Source organism: Arvicanthis niloticus, chromosome 8, assembly GCF_011762505.2.
Source record: "Arvicanthis niloticus isolate mArvNil1 chromosome 8, mArvNil1.pat.X, whole genome shotgun sequence".
Taxonomy (NCBI): Eukaryota; Metazoa; Chordata; class Mammalia; order Rodentia; family Muridae; genus Arvicanthis; species Arvicanthis niloticus.
Window position 1 is genome coordinate 29,055,112 of NC_047665.1, and position 20,782 is coordinate 29,075,893.

The following is a 20,782-nucleotide window of genomic DNA, read 5'->3' on the forward strand; positions in this document are numbered from 1 at the left end:
TAGATGACAGCAAGTCCCGCGCTTTTCGATTTCCGGGTACGCTAGAAATCCCGCCCACCACCCGGCTTCCGGAAACAACGAGCCCCGCCCTCCGGTCCACGCCCCTTCCGGGAAACCAGTTGTGAGGAAACTAGCTGCGGCCGGGGACCCCGCGCCGATTTACCTCAGAGTCGTTTCTGCGGCCAAGTACCGGACCCAGGTGAGGAAGGACGGGCGGTGGACGTCAGGAGCTGCGCCTCGCCGTCGCTGCCGGGCCAGGGCGGCCCTGGGCCCTGAGCTCGGTGCTGAAGTGGCGCCCAGACACTCCCAGGTTCCCCACAGCCTCCCGCTTCCCGCCGCGTCCACCTCGCTCCTCAGCGGGTCCGCGCCTCCGCTGGACTCACGGGAGGTGAGCGGCACCGACACCCGCGCTCCCGAGGCCGCTCCGGGGGCCGCTCGTCCTCCTCTAAGGTCTACTGGGGTGGTGCTAGGCTGCGGCCGCCCCTGTCTCCGCCTCTGCTCCCGCCCCGGGGCGGTGGTTGCACGGGCGAGCCTCCCAGCTCGGCATTGAGCTCTACTGAGCATGCCAGGCCCGCTAGAAAGCGGTGTGTGCCACAGTGGCTTCTGCGAGCTTTGGGGGTTCAGAGGTGACGCGGTGACGAAACCACTGGCAAATTATCGTTCGTCTGCCACAGCAGGCTGTCGAGGAGGAAATGTGGTTAGGTTGTAACCCTCTAAAATGGTAATTGAGATCCCAGGCCAAAAAAATAAGTGCTGCTACAGGTGTCATTAAGAAGGAAGTTGGACGATAATACAATGATCACTTATTGTCAAAAGATAGATATGTCAGGAGAGGGAGAGGATCACAAAAGACAAGGGAAATGAGTCTTACTAAACCGTACACACGACCACCCCTTTTAAGAAAACTCACCGCCATTTTACCAGATACCTCACCATGCAAATAAGCATTAAAAAGATGTTCTATGTCATAGGACATTAGGGGAACTCAATTTTGATATAAAGTACACATAAAATGTCCCCAAAGCCCAAACATTCACAGATGCTAATGAAAACGTACAATAACTGAAAATCACGTCTATTCCTGCAAAGGATGCAAAACCTTTATGATGCAAAAACTGTATGATTTAGTAGTTTCACATACAGGTATGTACCCAAGTGAACATAAATCTAGTGTATAAACACGCGTACTTAAGTTTGGTTTTTGTTTGTTTGAATTCTTTTGGGGATGGATTGGGGGATTGGGCATGTGTGTGTGTAAACTCCACAAAGGTGGAGGCCGGAAGCCCACTTCCAGTAGCTCCATTTTACAATGTGTCTTTTTCTTTTCCATAACAAGGTCTTAACTTGTACCTTTAGTTTTTGGAGTGGACTAAGCTGAGAACGAACCACAAGAACCTGCCTGTCTTTGGCACCAGGAATGTTACCATGGCCAGGTTTGTTTTTTTTTTCCCTGCATGGGTGCTGGGGATTGAACTCAGATCCATATGTTGCCATGGAAAGCACTTTGCTGAAGGAACCATGAGCTGTCTTCCCCAGGTCCCTGTACACTGTTTATCTTGAAGTTTTTGTATTTGTTTTATTTTTGAATATATATTTAAAAAAAAAAAAAAAGCAGTGTGTGCCACAGATTCTCCCAGAGGCCACAGAAAGGCATCAGGTCCCCTGAAGTTAGAGTTACAGGTGAGCTGTCTGGTATAAGTCTGGGAACCAAACTTAGCTCCTCTGTAAGAGCCCTATATGTTTTTAACAGTTGACTCATATTTCCAGCTCTTGTATCTGAAAAATTTAAAGGTTTATTTTATATGTTTGAGTGTTTTGATTGCATGTTTGTATACCATTTCATGCCTGTTGCCCACGGAGGTCAGAAGAGGGCATCAAATCTTCTGGAATTGGAGTTATGGATAGTTGTGAGTGCTGAGACCCAGGTCCTCTGCAAGAACAACCACTGAGCCATCTCTCCCATTACTGTATTTGAACTTTTGCAGTAGCTTTTCATAATTGCGAAAACTTGAAAGTAAATAAGTTACCTTTCAATAGCTTTAGTAAATCTACCACAATGGACTACTACTTGGAACTAAAATGAATTATAGAATAAAAAAAGAATTTGGTGTGCTTTTGTATATTTTTAAATAAAAAATCAATCTTAAAAAACTATGTTATAATGTATGATTTCAAAGATGACATCCTCAATGAGGGAAAGTTATGAAGATTCTACAAAGGCCAGTGCTTGCCATGAGTTTGCAGGGAAGGAGGATGTGTAAGTAAAGCTTAGGGGACTTTTTTTTTTTTTTTTTTTTAACAACCTGAAATTATTTGATCTGACTATAGTCTCATAGATACCTGTCATGGCATGTCTGGTCTGGGTACTCTAGAGAGGAAGAACTAAAAAGACAGAAAGAAAGAAAGATAGGAGTAGATTTTTTCTTAGGGGAACTGGACTGTGAAATTATAGAGACTGAAGTTTTGTATGGGTCTATAAACTGAAGACCTGTGTTGCTGATAATGGGTCATTCTTAAACTTGAGACCTCAGGATAGGGAAGCTAATAATGTGCCTTTACAGTGTATGGCTAGTTTTTATTGCTGCTAACATCTTACTAGGCTTAACATAAATTACAAGTCAACTTAGAGAGAGAGAGAGAGAGAGAGAGAGAGAGAGAGAGAGAGAGAGAAACAAACTTTTTGCCATACTTGTGTTGTCTTTTTCATATGCTTCATGCACCTTCATTTTTTTAAGTCACTGCCTAAATTACATCTTGCAAGGACAAGGATATTCTATAGTAGCACTTTTATAACTGTTACAATGAATGTAAAATTTTTTGTTTTAAAGACTGCCATGTGAGTATGCTCTTCTGTACAAATATCAGAAAAGAAGACCCAAAACTATTGTTCAGAGATGAGTAATGCCTACCTAGTATCTGGGTGAGCGCCTTTTTTTTTCCCCCTTCCCATGCAAGTTGAGACTTGCTGGCACCTTGAATGCCAAATAATTTTGCATTGCATTATGGATATTTTGGCAATCATGGTATGCAAAGAATGTTGTTAGTTTTGTTTTATCCAGATACCAACATTGAGGGTCAGGCCACAAGTTACATTATGTAGATAGACAGTCTGATCTTGGTTCCATGTGTATATTAAGTGGCTTAAAGACTTTTTTTTTTTTTTCCTCAGTGTTTTGGGCATGCTGATTAGGATCAGAAATGAGACTCTGAAATGATTCCAGGTATCTATACAAACCTTATAGTACTGCCTTCCTCTGTTTATTTTTCTTCCTCCTGGTGTTCTATCCAGTACTTTGTGCTTCTCTGCTTCTAGGAGACTTGTATTTTCAGTCTGCTACTGAAAGCTGGGGCTTTTGTTGCCTACTGCCACTTGCTTCCACAAGCATACCCTGCCTGGAGCTAAGATGAGAAGAAAGAGCAAAGAGAAAAGGAGGAAGATCTGGTTCAGACTCTAATCAATCAAAAAGGTTTATGTCTTCAAGGTTTCAGTTTTTGTTGGCTTCATTTGTTGTGACTGTAGAGTTTATGTAAAACCAAACAAAACTTTTTATTCAGATACTCTTATTGATGTATTAGGGGTATTGATATGCAGAGATGTTATAACGATGGCAACTCTTCTAAGGAAACGTTTAACTGGGGCTGACTTACAGAACAGGGGTTTAGTCCATTATTGTCATGGTGGGAAGTATAGCAGTACACAGGCAGATGTGGTGCTGGAGAGGTAGCCTAGAATTCTACATCTGGACTAGCAGGTAGCAGAGAGAGACTGGGCCTGGCTTGAGCTTCTGAAACACTAAAGCTCACCCCCAGTGACATACTTCTTCCAACAATGCCACACCTACTTAAACAAGTCCACACCTCCTAATAGTACCACTCCCTATGGGGCTGTGAGGGCCATTTTTATTTAAACCACAACTGGTGATTGAAAAAAATTCAGGGAACAAATGATTAATTCTTAATCCAGCAAGTTCAGGGTTATTTATAGAAAAAAAAAGAGACTAGACTTTCTAACTTAACTTTTTTAGAATGCTCTTCATATGAAAATTAGACAAGGATGAAAAGCAAAACTACAGGCTAACTCAGCAACATCAATATAAAACTTTTTTTCTCATCAAAATAAACATTTTTATTATTCTCTCTTATAATACATCCTGATCATAGCCTCCCATCCCTCTACACCCTTGCACACATACATGTCTCCCCAAGATTGACAGCTCCTCCATTTCCCTTCAGAAAAGAACAGGCCTCCAAGGAATATCAACAGAACACTGTATAACAAGATGCAATAGGACTAAGCACAAATTCATATCAAGGCTGTATGAGGCAACACAGCAGGAGTTAAAGGGTCCCTAATGCAGGCACAAGAGCTAGGGACACCCCGACACATACTCTGTTGTTAGCAGTCCCATAAAAACCCTAAGCTAAAGAACCATAATATGTTGCAGAAGACCTAATGCAGACCCATGCAGGCTCTGTGATTGCCACTTTAATAAATGTGAACTCCTATGAACCATTCTTAGTTGATTCTGTGGGCCATGTTTTCCTGTTGTTCCCAACCCCTCTGGCTCCTACAATCTCACCACCACCACCACCACCACCACCACCACACACACACACACACACTTACTTCTGCGGGCTACCCTGAGTTTTACCTAAAGTTGGGCTATGGGTCTCTACATCTGCTCCCATCAGCTGCTGGGGAAGCCTCTCTAGTTGGGCTAGGCATCAGTTTGAGTTTAGCAGAATATCATTAGGAATCATTTCATTGACTTTTTTTTTGTTATTGTTGTTTGCCAGTCCTGTTTGGTTCTACAGTAGGTCTCTGAGCAGCTTCCTGACAGTCTAGCAGTGTTAGGTGTGGGCTTCCTCTAATGGGATGGGTCTCAAGTTAGACCAGTCATTGTTGGCCACTCACAAGCTCTGACACTTCTTGCAGGTAGGATAGGTAGGTTGTGGATTGAAGGTTTTCTGGGTGTGTTGGTGTCCCAGGACCGCCACTAAATGCCTTGCCTGGTTACTGAAGTTGGCTGGTTCAGGCTCTGTATCCTCTATTCCTAGGAGTTCTCACTAGGGTCAACCTCATAGGTTCCAGGAAGCTAACACTGCACTAGTGGAAATGTCCCCAGTTCCAGTCATCTCTCCCTGTACTCTCTTCCTCTGTCCCTCTCTCCTCCATTTGATCCCTTCTGTTCTATCCCCACCTGCTACAGTCCACTGCAGACTTACTCTATTTCCCCTTCCCAGGGAGATCCACGTCCCCCTCCCTCCCCCACACACTTTAGAGCTCTCCTTGTTACTTATCCTCACTTGGTCTGTGGATTGCATCATGATTATTCTTTAACAGCTAGTATTCACTTAAAAGAGAGTACAGACCATGTTTTTAGGGTCTGGGTTGCGTCTCATTCCTGTTTTGTTTTTTTCTTTTTTCCCATCCCTGCATTACCAAGCCTACTTGATCATGGGGGATGATCTTTTGATGTATTCCTAGATTCAGTTTGCAAGTATTTTGACCATTTTCACATCAATGTTCATGAGGGAAATTGGTCTATAATTCTCTTTATTTATTGAATCTTTGGTTTGTGTATCGGGGCAACTGTGGCCTCAGAAAATGAATTTGGCAATGTTCTTTCTGTTTCTATTTTGTTGAATAATTTGAGGAGTATTTGTGTTAATTAACTCTTCTTTGAAAGTCTGGTAGAATTCTCCACTAAAACTGTCTGGCCCTCTGCTTTTTTTGGTTGGGAGACTTAATGACTGCTTCTATTTTATTATGGGTTACATATTTAAGTTGTTTGTCTGATTTAAGTAGTATCTATTGAGAAAATTATGTATTTCTTTTAGGTTTTTCTAATTTTATGGAGTATAAGTTTTTAAAGCATGACTTAACTGATTCTTTGGATTTTCTCAGTATCTGTTCTGTCCTCCCTTTTATTTCTGATTTTGTAAATTTGGATAGTCTTTCTCTGTCTTTTAATTAGTTTGAGTAACTGTCAATCTGGTTGATTTTTCTCAAAGAAGCTATTCTCTTTGTTTTATTGATTGCAGCCTTCAGTTTGATTATTTTCTGCCATCTACTCCTCTTGGGTGCCCTTGCTTCTTTTTGTTCTAGAGCTGGCAGGTGTATGCTGTTGTTAGTATGAGATCTCTCCAATTTCTTTGTGTGGGCACTTAGTGCTATGAATGTTCCTCTTAGCACCACTTTCATTGTATCCCCTAACTTTGTTGTGCATTTATTTTCATTGACTTCTAGGAAGTCTTTAATTTCTTTCTTATTTCTGTTGTGACCCAGTAGTCATTCAGTAGAGAGCTGTTCAGTTTCCATGACTTTGTGGGTGTTCTCTTCTTCTGTTGTTGTAGCATCCAGCTTTAATCCATGATGGTCTGATAGGTTGTAGGGGATTTTCAGTTTTCTTGTATCTGTTGAGGCTTTTTTTTTTTTTTTTGTGACTGAGTACATGATTGATTTTGGTGAAAGTTCTGTGAGGTGCTGAGAAGAATGTATATTTTATGTTTGGGTGAAATGTTCTATAGATATCTGTTAGGTCCATTTGTCTTATAATGTCTATTTAATCCATTAATTCTTTGTCTAGATTTTGTCTGGATGAACTCTTTGGTGTTGAGAGTGGGGTATTGAAGTATTTACTGTCAATGTATAAGGTTCAATGTGTGATTAAAGCTTTATTAATGTTTCTTTTTTTCTTTTTTCTTTTTTAACAAATGTGGGTGCCCTTGCATTAAGGCATAGATGTTAAGAATTGAAACATCATCTTTGTGGAATTTTCCTTTGATGAATAAAATCCCTATGTAGAGGAGCAGAGTTGTAGTTGCTACATGGACCAGTCAGAGCTAAATTAAGATCTGCACGAAATTGAGAGAATCTTAGAAGCAAAGAAAAACAGCAGAGAAGGCAGAAGCAGAGAGAACAACCTTGCTTAATTTTCTAGAGACAGACAGTGGACACTGTTCTCTGCCTTGTGCTTGAGTATGAGTATACATATTGACTTGCTTACATATGAAGATGACAGGGTAAGACACAGTGGTTTGGATACTGAGTGTGTTCCCTAGAAGCTCATATATTGGGTATGGCTGTGTTGAAGTGGTTGAACCTTTAAGAGGTGAGGCCTAATAGAAAAGTGATCAGTTCATTGGAGGTGCTGCCTGGAAAAGGGATTAATTTAATTATCAGGAGAACTCAGTTCTCTCAAGAATAGTTTTGGGAGGTGGAAGGGGCAGGGGCAGGAGATAGGAAGGGAGAGGGAGAAAGATTGAGCCTGAGCCTAGGTAGGGCATTGAGGCAGCCAGTTAGCAAGAATTATTTGACAACCTGAGGCTTGGCATGCACTTCCCCTCTTCTAGCACTAGCACAGGACCTGGAAGCTGTATCCATATTGTTTTGGGTGACTTCTTTGGAAATACACATAACTTGCAAGACTGCTTTGACTACATAGACCAAGATCCTCCTTTTGGAAAAACTAAACACAATTAGAATTCGTTGGGTCCTTATCATACTAGCACACCATTTGATATGCCAAGTAGGGGACAAAATGAAGGCAAGGATAGTGGCATTGCTTCATCAACTTCATTAAGCACCCTTTATCATACCCTATTCATCTCCAAGCTCCTTTACATCCTCTTCTAAGCAGTTATTACCATCACTGACTTCAAAGTCAGAAAAGTTTAGAAAATGGCAGCTTTCCATGGAGTCAACAGTAAGACATTTAACTTGGCTGAGGAAACTTGTAGTTCTAATCCAGCCATAGTTAGGGGGCAGAAAATAGCCATCGTATTTTCCTCATGTGAGAAATAACAGCACCAAGGAACTACCAAGACTCACCTACCACCTCCCCCCACACTGAATCTCTCCTGAACAGGTTGAAGAGGGCAATTGCAAAAGCCAAGATCTACTGTAAAGCACAGTCAAGTGTCCATGTCCAGTTTTATGTCAGCTGTCTAATAAAAGCTCTAGGAGAATTGAGAGAGACTATCTGGAACTTGGATTCTGTTCTAAGGGTAACTGAATCAGTGTGGCTTACCATGGTATCAGGTACTTAGGGGGAAAACAAGCTCTGCCATGCTTTTGCAAGGGATTTATACATCTGATTGAACAAATCAACAAAACCAAGATTTTACTGTGTTTTGACTGCAGTGCTAACTTATTACTTGAACTGGGTCTCAACTGCCATGCCTTTTGATCATCATCCCATTAGATATTTCTCTGAGATACATAATTCTCTGCTGGTGGCTAAAACACATTCATGTAATCTTCCCTGGCACAGCTAGGTTAGTACTTAATTGGACTGTTCAGAGAATGTGTGAGAAAAAATAGGAAACATGTAGAGTTTGTAGTATGCACTGTCTGTTCAATCCAGTCATCTTACAGGACAATTAGCCCACAAGGGAAAAGTGATTGTCAGTTGTCTTTTACACTCTTCCCTTTCCATTGCGAGTAGCTTTTCTCTGCTCTCTTGAAGTAGTATAGGTAAATTGAGCTCTTCATTTCAGAGACTGTTCCCCATGATACTGGATTCCTTAATTATTGACATTTTGTATCAGGTGATTCTCAATGATCTGAGTTGTGATGGGGTAGGGGCTATCTTACATCTTATAAGTTGTTTAACTGTTTCTTACCTCCAGTCTCTATATACAGTAGAACCCTTTTCTATCCAAAGTTGTAATCATCAAAAATGTTTTATGTGGAGGTCTTTATCCACTTGGACTTGAGCATTGTACAAGGAGATAAGAAGTAACACAATCACAAAAGAACACACATGATATTCACTCACTGATAATTGGATATTAGCCCAGAAGCTCGAAATACCCAAGATTCAACTCACAGACCACATGAAGTTCATGAAGAAGGAAGACCAAGTGTGGGTGCTTCAGTCTTTCTTAGAAGGAGTAACAAAATACTCAAGGGAGCAAATATGGAGACAAAGTGTGGGACAGAAACTGAAGGATGGGCTGTCTGGAGATCATTCCACCTGGGTATCCATCCCATGTGCAGTCACCAAAGGTAGATGCTGATGTGGATGTCAGGAAGTACATGCTGATAGGAGCCTGATATAGCTGTCTCCTTAGCAGTCTGCCAGAGTCTGACATATTCATATGACATATTCTAGTTCACAGCTAACCATTGAACTGATCAAGGGGTTCCCAATGGAGGAGTTAGAGAGAAGGAGCTGAAGGTGCTGAAAGGGTTTGTGGCCCCATGAGGAGAGCAGCAATACCAACCAACCAGAGCTCCCAGAGTCTAAAGCCTGGGAGCACATAGGTTACCCATGGCTCCAGCTGTATATGTAGGGGAGGATGGACTTGTTGGGCATAGGTGGGAGAGGAGATCCTTGGTCCCATGAAGGCTGGACACTGAGTGTGGGGGAATTCGAGAGTGGGGAGGTGGGAGTGGGGGTGTGGGTGGGGGAACATCCTTATGGAAGCAGGAGGAGGGGGGATGGGATGGGGGTTCCTGGGCAGGGAGGAAATGGGGTAAGGGGATAACATCTGACATGTAAATAAAATATCCAATAAAAAATTTTTAAAAAAAGGAAAAAACAAAAGAAGGAAGGTAGAGGTCCTTCTCTCCTTTGTGGCCTTAGCCATGGTGCCCAGACGGTATGGCATGATCCTGAAGCCCCACTTCCACAAGGATTGGCAGCAGCAAGTGGACACTTGGTTCAACCAGCCCGCATGCAAGATCTGCAGATGCAAGGGCCAGCAGGCAAAAACATGTTACATGGCTCCTTGTCCTGCATCTAGTCCCATCAGGCCCATAGTGAGGTTTTGTACAGTTAGATACAACACCAAGGTCTGGGCTGGGGTCCGGGCTGTAAGGGGGCTTCAGCCTGGAAGAACTCAGGGTGGCTGGTATCCACAAGAAAATGGCTCACACCATTGGCATCTCTGTGGACCCAAGGAAGCAAAACAAATCCACTGAATCACTACAGGCCAACGGGCAGTATCTGGAGTACAGCTCCAAGCTCATACTTTTCTCCAGGAAACTTTCTAATCCAAAGAAGTGAGACAGTTCTGCCGAAGAACTTAAATTGGCCACCCAGATAACAGGACCTGTGATGCCCATCTGGAATGTGTACAACAAGGAAAAAGCCAGAGTCATCACAGAAGAAGAGAAGAACTTTAAGGCTTTTGCCAGTCTTCATATGGCCCGTACCAATGGCTGGCTCTTTGGCATCCAAGTGAAAAGGGTGAAGGAGGCTGCAGAGCAAGACGTTGAAAAGAAAAAATAATGTGTGGTTGGAGTGTTGCAATACATTTTCCATACAGGGAAAAAAAAGAAGGAAGGAAGGGGTTATTTTGGCTTAGAATTTGAGAAGATCGAATCCACTGTGGCAGGGAAGGCACAGTGGCAGTGATATGGGTGGCTGGTCTCTGCATCTGTAGTTAGAAAGCATGCTAGTACTTGAGATGAATGCTAGTACTCAACTTTCTCCCTTTTCTCTGTGTATTCAGTCTGAGAACATAGACCATGGGTTGGTGCTGCCTACATTTAAGGAGAGTCTTTTACTCTCTAGTTAAACCTCTGGAAATACCTTCACAGGTAGGGCTAGAGATGTCAAGTTGACAATATTTATCATCACAAATGCACTTCTAGTCAGTTGACACCCATACACATCACTTTCAACCACAAATTTCCACAAAGGCTTCTCTACAGAAAGGGTGGCCAAAGTTAGGTTTAGGCTCAGATTGATGGTTGGGCAGGCTTCCCAGAGATCATTATTCCATGTAGTATGTGGGTATGTGCTTAGGGTTTCTTCTTTCTTTCTCTCCAGAATTCTTCCCAAATGAAGGAAGAGTAAATATTAAGCTACATGGGGAGCTGACAGGCCATAAACTGGTAGCTGGCACTTGCAATATTTCTAGACAACTCTGTACTTTTTAGTAGGTAACTCTCTCTGTGTTGAACATTATTGCTCAAAATATCAAGGGGCATGTGGTGACTGACTTTTCTTTTCTGAAGTCTGTGGCCTCTGAGCCCACCATGCCACTATTGCTTTCCTTTATTAGATGCAGCTTCAGAAGCCAGAATCATCTCTTAAACACCACAGACTTGTGGCATTCCTGGGCTGACCTGAGTCCCGTGCTGAACCTGCAGCTCTCTCTGGAAATAACAAAGGTAGGTGAGAAGTGGTTAAAAATCACCTCCTATGAGTTAATAACACTCTAAATGTTCTTCAGAGAAAATTAAATATCAGTTTATTTAAAAGGAACCCTTTCACAGTGTTAGGACAAAATGTATGGAATATCATTTTCCCTGTAATTTGATACTTACAGAGTTTTTGATTTCTTACTGTGTCAAGTTCAAATTGTGGTGGAAAGTAGAAGAGGAAGGAAGTTTCTTATGGCAAAAGCCTGATGTTTTTCATGTCTTCAATATCAGTTCTTAGAACTCATAAGCAGTTTCATCCTCTGAATAGAACAGATGTTTGTCCTGGATTAGTCCCTTTTTCCCACCTGTGTTTCCCATCCTTTAGTTGTACTTTGTGAGATAATGGACTTGGAATTCCTCATCATTGTCTAGGTGGTCATTTGTGGTATCATAGGAAACTCAGTGCAAAAGATTTGCCTTTGACTCCATCCAACATGATTAGGTTAGTTAGCTCTCAAAGCACCCCCTAGAACACACTATCATGTAGCTGTTAATTTTTTTCTGGTGTGAGGAATAGATTTTGATTACTTTGAGGGCAATATATCTTATTTCTAGTTTTGGCTTCATCTCTCTGATAAGAGATAGTTCTTTTTTTTTTTTTTTTCCTTATGAGAGAATGCCAAAGCTTTTACTGAGCAAGTTCAATATATACACCAAGCCAGGGAAGGAAAAACACAAACAGAAACTCAATTCGAGGTGGGGGTGGGGTGGGGAATAGGATGTTAAGTGTAAATTCCCTTCCTGGGGCACCATGCCTACATCAGGATGTTTTGATCTTAGAGGAACCGCAGAATGTTACTTAGTAGACAGCAGCACACGGAAAGTCTGAGCCAGGGCATGGCAGCCCTTCGGGATCCTAAAAGATCTACCTTTGTTGAGGCCTTTCCATGCATCTAGCAAAAAGAGAAAGGCCTTGCAAGATCCTTTGAGAGGACTTATTTACTTAGCCCAGCTTAGAAGTGTTGCTTTCACTTCTGCTGTATTCCAAAGGCCAGAACTCAGTCCTGTGATTTTTTTACCCAGCTGAAAGAAGGTGAGAAAATAGCCTTGCTGTGCACAGAAGAGGAACAAATGCCTTGCTTCTGGTATGGACTTCCACTGTGACAAGTTATATACCTGAGGGATGAAGGCTCTGGAGAAGGAGCTAGGAGTCTGGGTCTTGCACCCCTCAAAATTAAATTAGGATCTTCTACCATTTCTTCTCTGAATCTTATTTGAATCAAACTTAGATTCCATTCAACAACCCCATTAGTCTAGGTAGATTATCGTATCTCAAGGTATTTTTTTTTCATTTTTTTATTGGATATTTTATTTACACTTCAGATGCCATCCCCTTTCCTCATCCCCCCCCCCCTTAGGAAACCCCTATCTCATGCCCCCTTTTCCTTTTTGCATTTATACACTTTTTAAAAAATGTTAATCAAAGGCTTTATAAGTTTCATAATGCTCAATCAGAAGTGTAACCCACTATCCAACCTAGATATATCAACTATCTTTGACTGGTGGAGATATGTGAACATCTGCCTCCCTGTCTTCCCCCCTCTTTTATAAGAGATAGTTCTTAATAAGTATTGTTGGTCAGCAAGGGCCCAGTTGTGGTTGATTTCTCAGAGCTAGATCAAATGCCAGGACATGTAGCTGCAAAAGAGAAACATATGGCTTAAATGTGCTGAAGCCCCGGGAAGTAAAAGTTATTCTACAGGGAGCTGGGCCTGGTAGCCCTGCTGTGTCCCCTCTGCCCTGTAGTTAATAAACCCAAGTTCATCAACTTCAGACTGCCACCAGAGGGCAGCAGATGCACAGCCCCAAGTATTTAGGAACAAGTTAGTCACATCTATTTTACTCTAGGAAGCTCTTTTGTAGACTCAGGCACATCAAGGGACCAAGTGACCATATCAGATCAATGAGACAACTCAGGTATTTGGAATTCAGTTCTTGTTATTTCCAGAGGTTTTGGAGTCTTATTCAGAAAATAATCACTAATGTCTAGATTGTTTAAGAGTTTTTTGTTTTTTAAAATGTGTGTGTGTGTGTGTGTGTGTGTGTGTGTGTGTGTGTGTGTGTGTGTGTGTGTTGGATCTCCTGGTGCTGAAGATACAGGTGGTTGTGAGCTGCCCTATGTGGGTGCTAGGAAACAAACTCAGGTCGTCTTCCTTAAGAGCAATACAAACTCCTAAGTGCTGAGCCATCTTTCTAGCTCCTATGCCTACATCTTGAAGTATTTTCCTGTAGTAGGTTCAAAGTATCAGTTATTTCACATAAAGATCTTTAATACAATTTAAACTACAGAGTGATAGACAAGGATCTAGTTTCATTCTTCTACATGTGGATATTAGAGACTGAATATTCCTCTTTTCTTTTTTTTTTTTTTTTTCAGGATCAGGTAGGTGTCTGTAGTTGCTTGAGCCTATTTCTAGATCCTCTGTTCTATTCCTTTAGTTTACTGTCCAAGGAGCTTCCCTAATCTTTTAAGGGATTTCAACTCAGGCCAAACTAGGATCTATGGCTTTGACACAGAAATAATTTCAAGAGTAGCCAGTATGAAACTCGTAACTATGGCATGTGTGTAGAGGTCAAAGAACAACTTTCAGGAGTTGGGTTCTTGTTTTCCATCTTGTTGAAGTAGGGTCTTTCTTACTCAGCTGCTGAGTGTACAGGGTAGCTGGCCTGTAAACTCCCATTTCACCTTAGGAGTGCTGGGATTATAGATGCATACCATCACATCTAGCTTTTTACATGGGTACTGGGGATCAAACTTGATCCTAAGAATACTCAGCAGTTTGTTGTGTGCTTCACTTAAGAGTCATACTTTCACTTTCCTGCCTCCACCTTCGAGCAACTACTGTGATGTTAATGCCCAAGAACCAGATTGCCATCTATGAACTCCTTCTTAAGAACAGAGTGATGGTTGCCAAGAAAGATGTCCATATGATTAAACACCCTGCACTGGCAAATAAGATGTACCCAACCTTACTGTAATGAAGTCTTTCATGCCTCAAAGCTATGTGAAAGAGCAGTTTGTCTGTAGATCTTTCCCCTTCCTTCCCTCCTTCCCTCCATCCCTCCCATACTCCTTCCCTCCTTCCTTCCTCCCTCCCTCCCTCCCTCCCTCCCTCCTTCCCTCCCTCCCTCCCTCCCTTCTTCCCTCCTTCCCTCCATCCCTCCCATACTCCTTCCCTCCTTTCTTCTTTCCTTCCTTCATCCCTTCTTTCCTTCTTTTGTTCCTTTCTCCCTTCCTGCCTTTCATTTTTTTTTTCAGTTCAGAATCTAATTATAAGTGTATGTCAATCACAGTAACTTAAATACAGAAAGAGGTAATACACCACAAGCATTTTCTGCACTTTTCCTCTGTGGTAATTATGAAACAAACCCAGTCAAAAACCTTGAGTCTTCCCTCCCAAGAACTATCTAGCCGGAAAGGATCAGTTCTTACAGAGGCCTGCATCACCTTGTTCAAAATGGGGTAACTGTGAAAGTATTTTTAAGTGTTCATTAGAGGCCCTTTTAATACATCATCTTCTTGTGATATCCCTTTCTAGACCATGTTAAGATTCTGGGTAAGGTAGCTGGTGTCAGGCTAAGGGGAGGCAGCAGCAGATTGGGGAGGCTCCCATATGCCTCTTGATGGTCACTACACATGCATTTATGTTATATTATTGAGAAAGAATTTCCGGGTAAATGGCTATTATGGTGAGAAGTTAGCATCCTAACCCAGTAACTACTGCAACTGGGGTGCCTGGAGGCATTTCTATTGGTATCTTACAAATGAAGGTATCCACTTTCAGAGACTACTTTCAGAGACTACTTTCAGCTACCTCTGGAGATAGTGCCCACCATGGCCTGCATCATGGCCCTCCTCAGACTGGCAGGCCTTGGCCTACAGTTCTAGAGGATGAACCACCTGCAAGATTCACAAGAGAGGAGGCAGACAGAGACACCTACCGAAGGACTACTATGCCCCTGTGCTAACAAAAAAGTGGAGACTGGGGCTGGCTCAGCAACTAAATTCCAGTTTAGAGGGTGACTTTGGTTGTGGACATGGTCAGCTACCTCAGTGAAGTAGAAGATTATTTTGCGTTGAATAAACTTCAAAGAAAAAAAAAAGGTCACACTTCATTTTTTTCAATAGTCCCATACTGAATTTTGATGGCTATGATGGTTTTGTTGCGAAATGCCCCCACAGGTTCAAATATCTGAATACTTGTTCCCCAGTTAGTGGTACCGTTTGGGAAGTTATGGAATCTTTAGCAGGTGCAGGGGGAAGTACATCACTATGGGTGGTCTATGAGGGTTTATAGTCTTGCCCCACTTTTTGCTTGCTTTCTTCTGTGTCCTGAATGTGTATGTGATCCAAGGAAAGACAGGGACAAAAAATGTAGTAGAGACTGAAGGAAGGGCCATCTGGGGACCACCCCAACTGGGGATCCATTGTTTGTGGACACCAAACCCTGACACTGTTGCTGTTGCCAAGAGGAGCTTGTTGACAGGAACCTGGTGTGTCTGTTCCCTTGGAGGCTCTGCCAGCTCCTGACCAATGCAGATGTGGATGTTCACAGCCAACCATCAGACTGAGCTCTTAGACACCAGTGGAGGAGTTGGCAGAAAGACTGGAAGAGCAGAGGGGGATTTCAACCCCACAGGAAGAGCAATGTTAGCTGGCTGGACCACTCAGCACTCACAGGGACTATACTACCAACTAAGGAGTGTACAGGGAGGGATCCATGGCTCCAGATACATATGTAGCAGATACATATGTAGCAGAGATGTCTGACAGCAGTGGGAGGGGAGGCCCTTGGTTCTGTGGAATGAAGTTTGATGCCCCATCATAGGGGGATGCTGGAGTGGTGAACCAGGAGTGAGTGGGTGGTGGGTGGGGGAGCACCCCCATAGAGGCAAAAGGGAGGGAGAAAGGGTGGATAGGATGGGGGGGATTGTGAAGGGTAACCTGGAAGGGGAATATCATTTGAGATGTAAATGACAAGAATGATTAATAAAACCATAAATTAAAAAAAAAGAGCACTGGCTGTAATTCCAGAGGACTGGAGTTCAATTCCCATTACCCACATGGCAGCCCACAACTGTCTGTAACTCCTGTTCCAGGGAGATCTGACACCCTCACACAGACATACATGGAAAACACCAGTGTACATAAAATAAAAATAAATAAGTTATTAAGAAAAAAAAAAGAATTGCCATGGTCATGGTGTCTCTTCACAGCAAGAGAAACTAAGACAACTAGTGAAAGAATCTCTGACTCATAAAGCATCAGGCTATTACTGAGCAGGGAGATTTTTCTTGTCATGAACTCTGAAATGTGTTTGTTCAGGGTTCCTGAGCAGCCCAGAGAAGAGCTCCAGAAAAAGGTATAGTGATGAGACCCTGGTAAAGTCACTTTACCTCTGTCTCAGTCACCCATCTGTAAAATGAAGATTATCCTAAAACCTTCCTGAAAACTGTTAGCACATGCTTGGAACAAGTCTTCACCCTCCCAGGTCTGCACCAGGACTTTGGGATCCCAGACAGGATTTCAAGCTGTTTCTGAGGTTCAAGAAGAAGCTAGTTTATTAGCTTTTCATTGCTGTGACCAAAATACTTAAGAGAAAACACTTAGAGGTGGAAAGTTTATTTTAGCTCACAGTTTCAGCCCATTGAGAGCTATTTATATCATCTCAGATAGGGAGAAAAGGGAATTCCTGAAGAGGTTAGGGCAAGATATAGTTCCCATTGACATGCTTGTGTCCTGCTTCTTCCAGCTAGGCCCCACATTCTAACTTTCAACACTTCCCAATAATGATGTCATACAAATCTATTAAAGGGCTAATATATTGGTTAGGGACAGCCTCCTGATCCAGTTGTTCATTGGAAATGTTCTCGGACACATCAGAGATCTACTCCACTAATCTCTTAAGCATTGTTAATCTGATCAAATTACCAATCACAGTTACATATCCAGAACTGGGGACAGAGTGTCTCTTGCTTGTTAGGTGGTGTAATAATGGAAGACCAGACCCCCTTACATCACAGATGGGAAAACTGATACCCCAAAAGTCTGGCTGGTATGTTTAAGGCCACTCAGTCATACTAGGACTGGATGATATATTAAGCCTCTGCCTACTCCTCCAGTTTGCCACAGTGACAGATACTTAATCTTTTTATCTTCTTTTGCTTATTAGATGCTACTATATACTGAACCCATCTGGGGAGAAAAGGATTTTGATAACTTTTATGCCTTTAAGTTTTGCTAGTTTTTATATAATCGTATCTGTTGAATTACCCAGGTTTGTTTCCATTGTAATTGATACAAATCTAACTTCAATGTAAGCCCCAAAGAAAGAGCTAACTTTTGCAGACAAGCATAGGTACATGTGCTCAACAATGCCACCAGAAGTATCTATAGCTTAGGCAATCTTTTCTTCAGCATGACTTTGATTGCAGGCTGACATCTCTATGTATGGTTTCTGATTTACAGTGTCACAACTCCAGCAAGAAAGGGTTTTATTTCTCAGTAGGACTGATCAGTCCTTGAATTTAAATTTCCTTTCTGGATTGGGTTATTTCTGAGCCACAGAACATGGATTAATCAGGTCTGTCTGATGCCACAAAGGAGAGACCATCACTGTGAAAACAACATAGCTCAGCATAAAGGACACAATACCCAAAGGGAAATCAGTGTTGTCACCAGAAAGACCAGGAAGATGTGTGAGACAAGCTGAGTCTGCATACTGCCACATACCAGCTTAGTGGAGGCCCATGTCTACATTCAAATCCTACATCTGCCTCTTTATAGCTGTGACCCTTGAGCAAGAGTCTTAACTCTGCTTCAATATCTGTGCCAATAAAATGAGGCAACCTTTTTTTTCTTGCTCACAAGGCTAGTACAAGAATTCAGTGAGCTACCATATAACTAAAAAGTGTAAGCAGCTTCTGTCATGTTGAATACCCACTATATATACATATATATTAGATACTTTTCCCTTATCATTATAACTAGTACTGCTAACAAACAAATCACAAAACTCAAACAGCAGCTAATTTTCAAAATGTACTTCTGTAGAATAAAGCCCTTGGTTTTCTTGCCAGATGGCTCTCAGTGGTGCTGGACCAATTACTACTGTACCAGACAAAGAGGCTCTAGTGTAATCCAAGTGTAATAATACTTCAAGGGCAAGACTGATGACCTAGCACACTCATCACTGGGAGGGCCTCTCCAAGTATCCTATACTACCTCCATCATGGAATTGCTCACAAACCGTCTAATTCCTGATCTCTGCATTTTGCCATCTTCTGGGGCTTGTTTTCTCCACTTGGAGACTTCTGCCAGCATCTCTGTCCTTTGGAGACTGAGGCTGCTAGGATTTTCTACCACACTGCCCCTACTTTCTGACATTAAGCAATGCTTCCTTCTTTGTTACTCACCTCTGCTCAGAGTGGCTCAGGGAACTGAACTCCACTGAGAAAAGGACTTTGCAAAGTCACAAAGGCTCTGTGTTCCTAAGGGAATGGTGCCTAATAACATAACCATGGCTGTGGCCACTTCCTTAAGTGCAGGTGATGTAGCTGATTAGATGTGAGCAGTCTCCACTCTGGAACTGCTAGTGATTCTGCTTGGGAGGAAGACTTTATAATGTTCTTAGATGTGTGAGGCTAAGCTGAGGATATCAACTCCCAAGGTGTAGTTATAGTGAAAAAAAAAAGGCATATTTACTCACCAATCAGAACTAAGTTGGAAGCAGGGTCCCAGAGGCTATGTGCAAATCCAGATTTTGGAGGCCAGCATTTAGCATTACAATAAACAGTAAAAAACAAAACCTCAACAATAGTGACTTCTGAAACCTAGGAAGGCAGCAAAGTTCCCTCCATTTGGAATTCCTGCCCTCATCCAGTACTAGAAATGCAGAGCTGGTGGACCAGGGCAAAATTCCTACTTCGTAGTACTCTGGTGTCCCCAAGTTCACAAGGACCCCAGAATGAGGCTCTAAAGGTGGTTGTTGCTGTCTCTCCACCTTCCAAGCTCACTGTGGCCACAGTTTGCTAAGGAGACTGAGAGATCTGAATTGTCAAACCCATTTCTGAGGTGGAGGGAGAGGGAGGGGATGGATGGAGGGAGGGAGAGGAGGGAAAAAGATGCATTATCAGAGAGCCTTTCTTCTGGGACTGACTTTTTTTTCTTGGCCTCCTAAACCTGCATTTCTTTATCATAAGCTTAGGCCTGTTTCTGCAGTCAAAGGAGAAGAGACACCAGAGCAATAACCAGTGAAAAAGTTCTATTGGTCAGAAGCCTAGGATTAACTTCTGGATGCTGGAGAAATGTGGGACTGACAAGTCATTGCAAATATTTGATGGAGGCCTGGTGTCTGGAAACCCCCATTAAAGCATGGAATGAGTTTACAGAGGACTGTGTTAAGAGACCAGGCTGAGATGATGGGGGAGGATCATTGAATGCTACTGGAGCCAACACAGACATGCAGTGTTTTCACTGCATCTTAGCTTATACAAAGCAAGCTTTTTAGAGTAGGGATTCTTTGGAGAACCCAGCATATGCAGAATGCAAATCTAAGAAGCTACCACTGAAATGGCACTTGAAGAACCTATACATATAAAGATGCTTGAAGGACAAACAGAAGTTGGAGAGGTTTAATGATATTTCAGAGATTAAAATGCTGTAAGAAAGAGGACCAAGAAGATCCAAGGCAGGCTTGAAAAAATGTCTAGACACATCTTGAGAGGAATACTAGTTAGTTTTAACTGTCAATTTGGCACAGATCAAAGTTATTTGAGAAGAGAGCCTGAATTGAGGAATTGCCTAGATCCTCATGAGGATTGCCAGAATCCACATGGCTACTCACATTGCATGTGTATGGGGCTTGTCTTGATTGATAATTGATGGAGGGCCCAGCCCACTGTGGGCAGCACCATTCACTATGTAGTTGGTCCTAAACTGTATAAGAAGGCTTGTTAAAGGTGGTATACACCTTTAATCACAGCACTCAGGAGGCACAGGCAGGTATATCTGAGAGTTCAAGGTCAGCCTCATCTACATAAAGAATTCCTCTAGGTCAGCCAGGGTGACATAGTGAGACCCTATCTCAAAAAGAAGAAAAATAAAGTCCACTGAGTATTAGACTACGAGTAAGCTACTAGCAAGCACCCTCCTCCATGGTTCCTCCGATTCTTCTTGGCCATGAAGTGAGTTCTTTGGTAATAAGTAAGGATGTATGGAAAGGTAGCAGGTCTGCCTTTCCACCTTGAGTTCCTAGTTCCTGCCTCTACTTGCCTAACAATGGGCTGTGACCTGGGTTGTTTTTGTTTTGTTTTTTCTAAAGATTTAGTTTTTAAATTATGTGTATATGTGTGTATCTGTGTAGGTTTGCACACATGAGGATAAGTGCTAAAGAAGCACAGAGGAGTGTTTTGGATCACCTAAAACCGGATATTTCTCCAGCCATAGAAGAAGAGACACCAGAGCAATGACTGGAGAAATAGGCAGAAATATAACTGGTTGTGATCCACCTGGTGTGGGTGCTGGGAATAAAACTTGAAGGAAGGCCTCTGGAAGGGCAGCAAATGTTCTTAATTGCTGAGCCATCTCTCCAGCTCCATGTTCTGGGGGAGGGGGGTTGT

At 42.4% G+C, this 20,782-nt stretch overlaps 2 protein-coding genes and 1 pseudogene across 6 annotated transcripts in view; 2 read left to right on the forward strand and 1 right to left on the reverse strand.

Moving 5' to 3' along the window:
* Ripk1 (receptor interacting serine/threonine kinase 1) overlaps positions 1-306 on the reverse strand; it is a 34,091-nt gene extending 33,785 nt beyond the window's left edge. The window contains exon 1 of one of the 2 annotated variants that reach the window (XM_034510159.2): positions 164-306. The gene's annotated coding sequence lies outside the window, so the exon portion shown is untranslated. The remainder of the gene's footprint in view (positions 1-163) is intronic. The other variant, XM_034510160.2, reaches the window with a different exon arrangement.
* LOC117713708 (serpin B6) overlaps positions 89-20,782 on the forward strand; it is an 80,378-nt gene continuing 59,684 nt past the window's right edge. Inside the window, exons 1-4 of one of the 4 annotated variants that reach the window (XM_034510166.2) lie at positions 99-199; positions 3,170-3,221; positions 3,314-3,467; positions 11,020-11,128. The gene's annotated coding sequence lies outside the window, so the exon portion shown is untranslated. Of the gene's footprint in view, positions 200-247; positions 389-3,169; positions 3,222-3,313; positions 3,468-11,019; positions 11,129-20,782 lie in introns of those variants that run through there. The other 3 variants (XM_034510163.2, XM_034510167.2, XM_034510164.2) reach the window with 3 other exon arrangements.
* LOC117713713 (large ribosomal subunit protein eL13 pseudogene) lies at positions 9,495-11,012 on the forward strand (annotated as a pseudogene).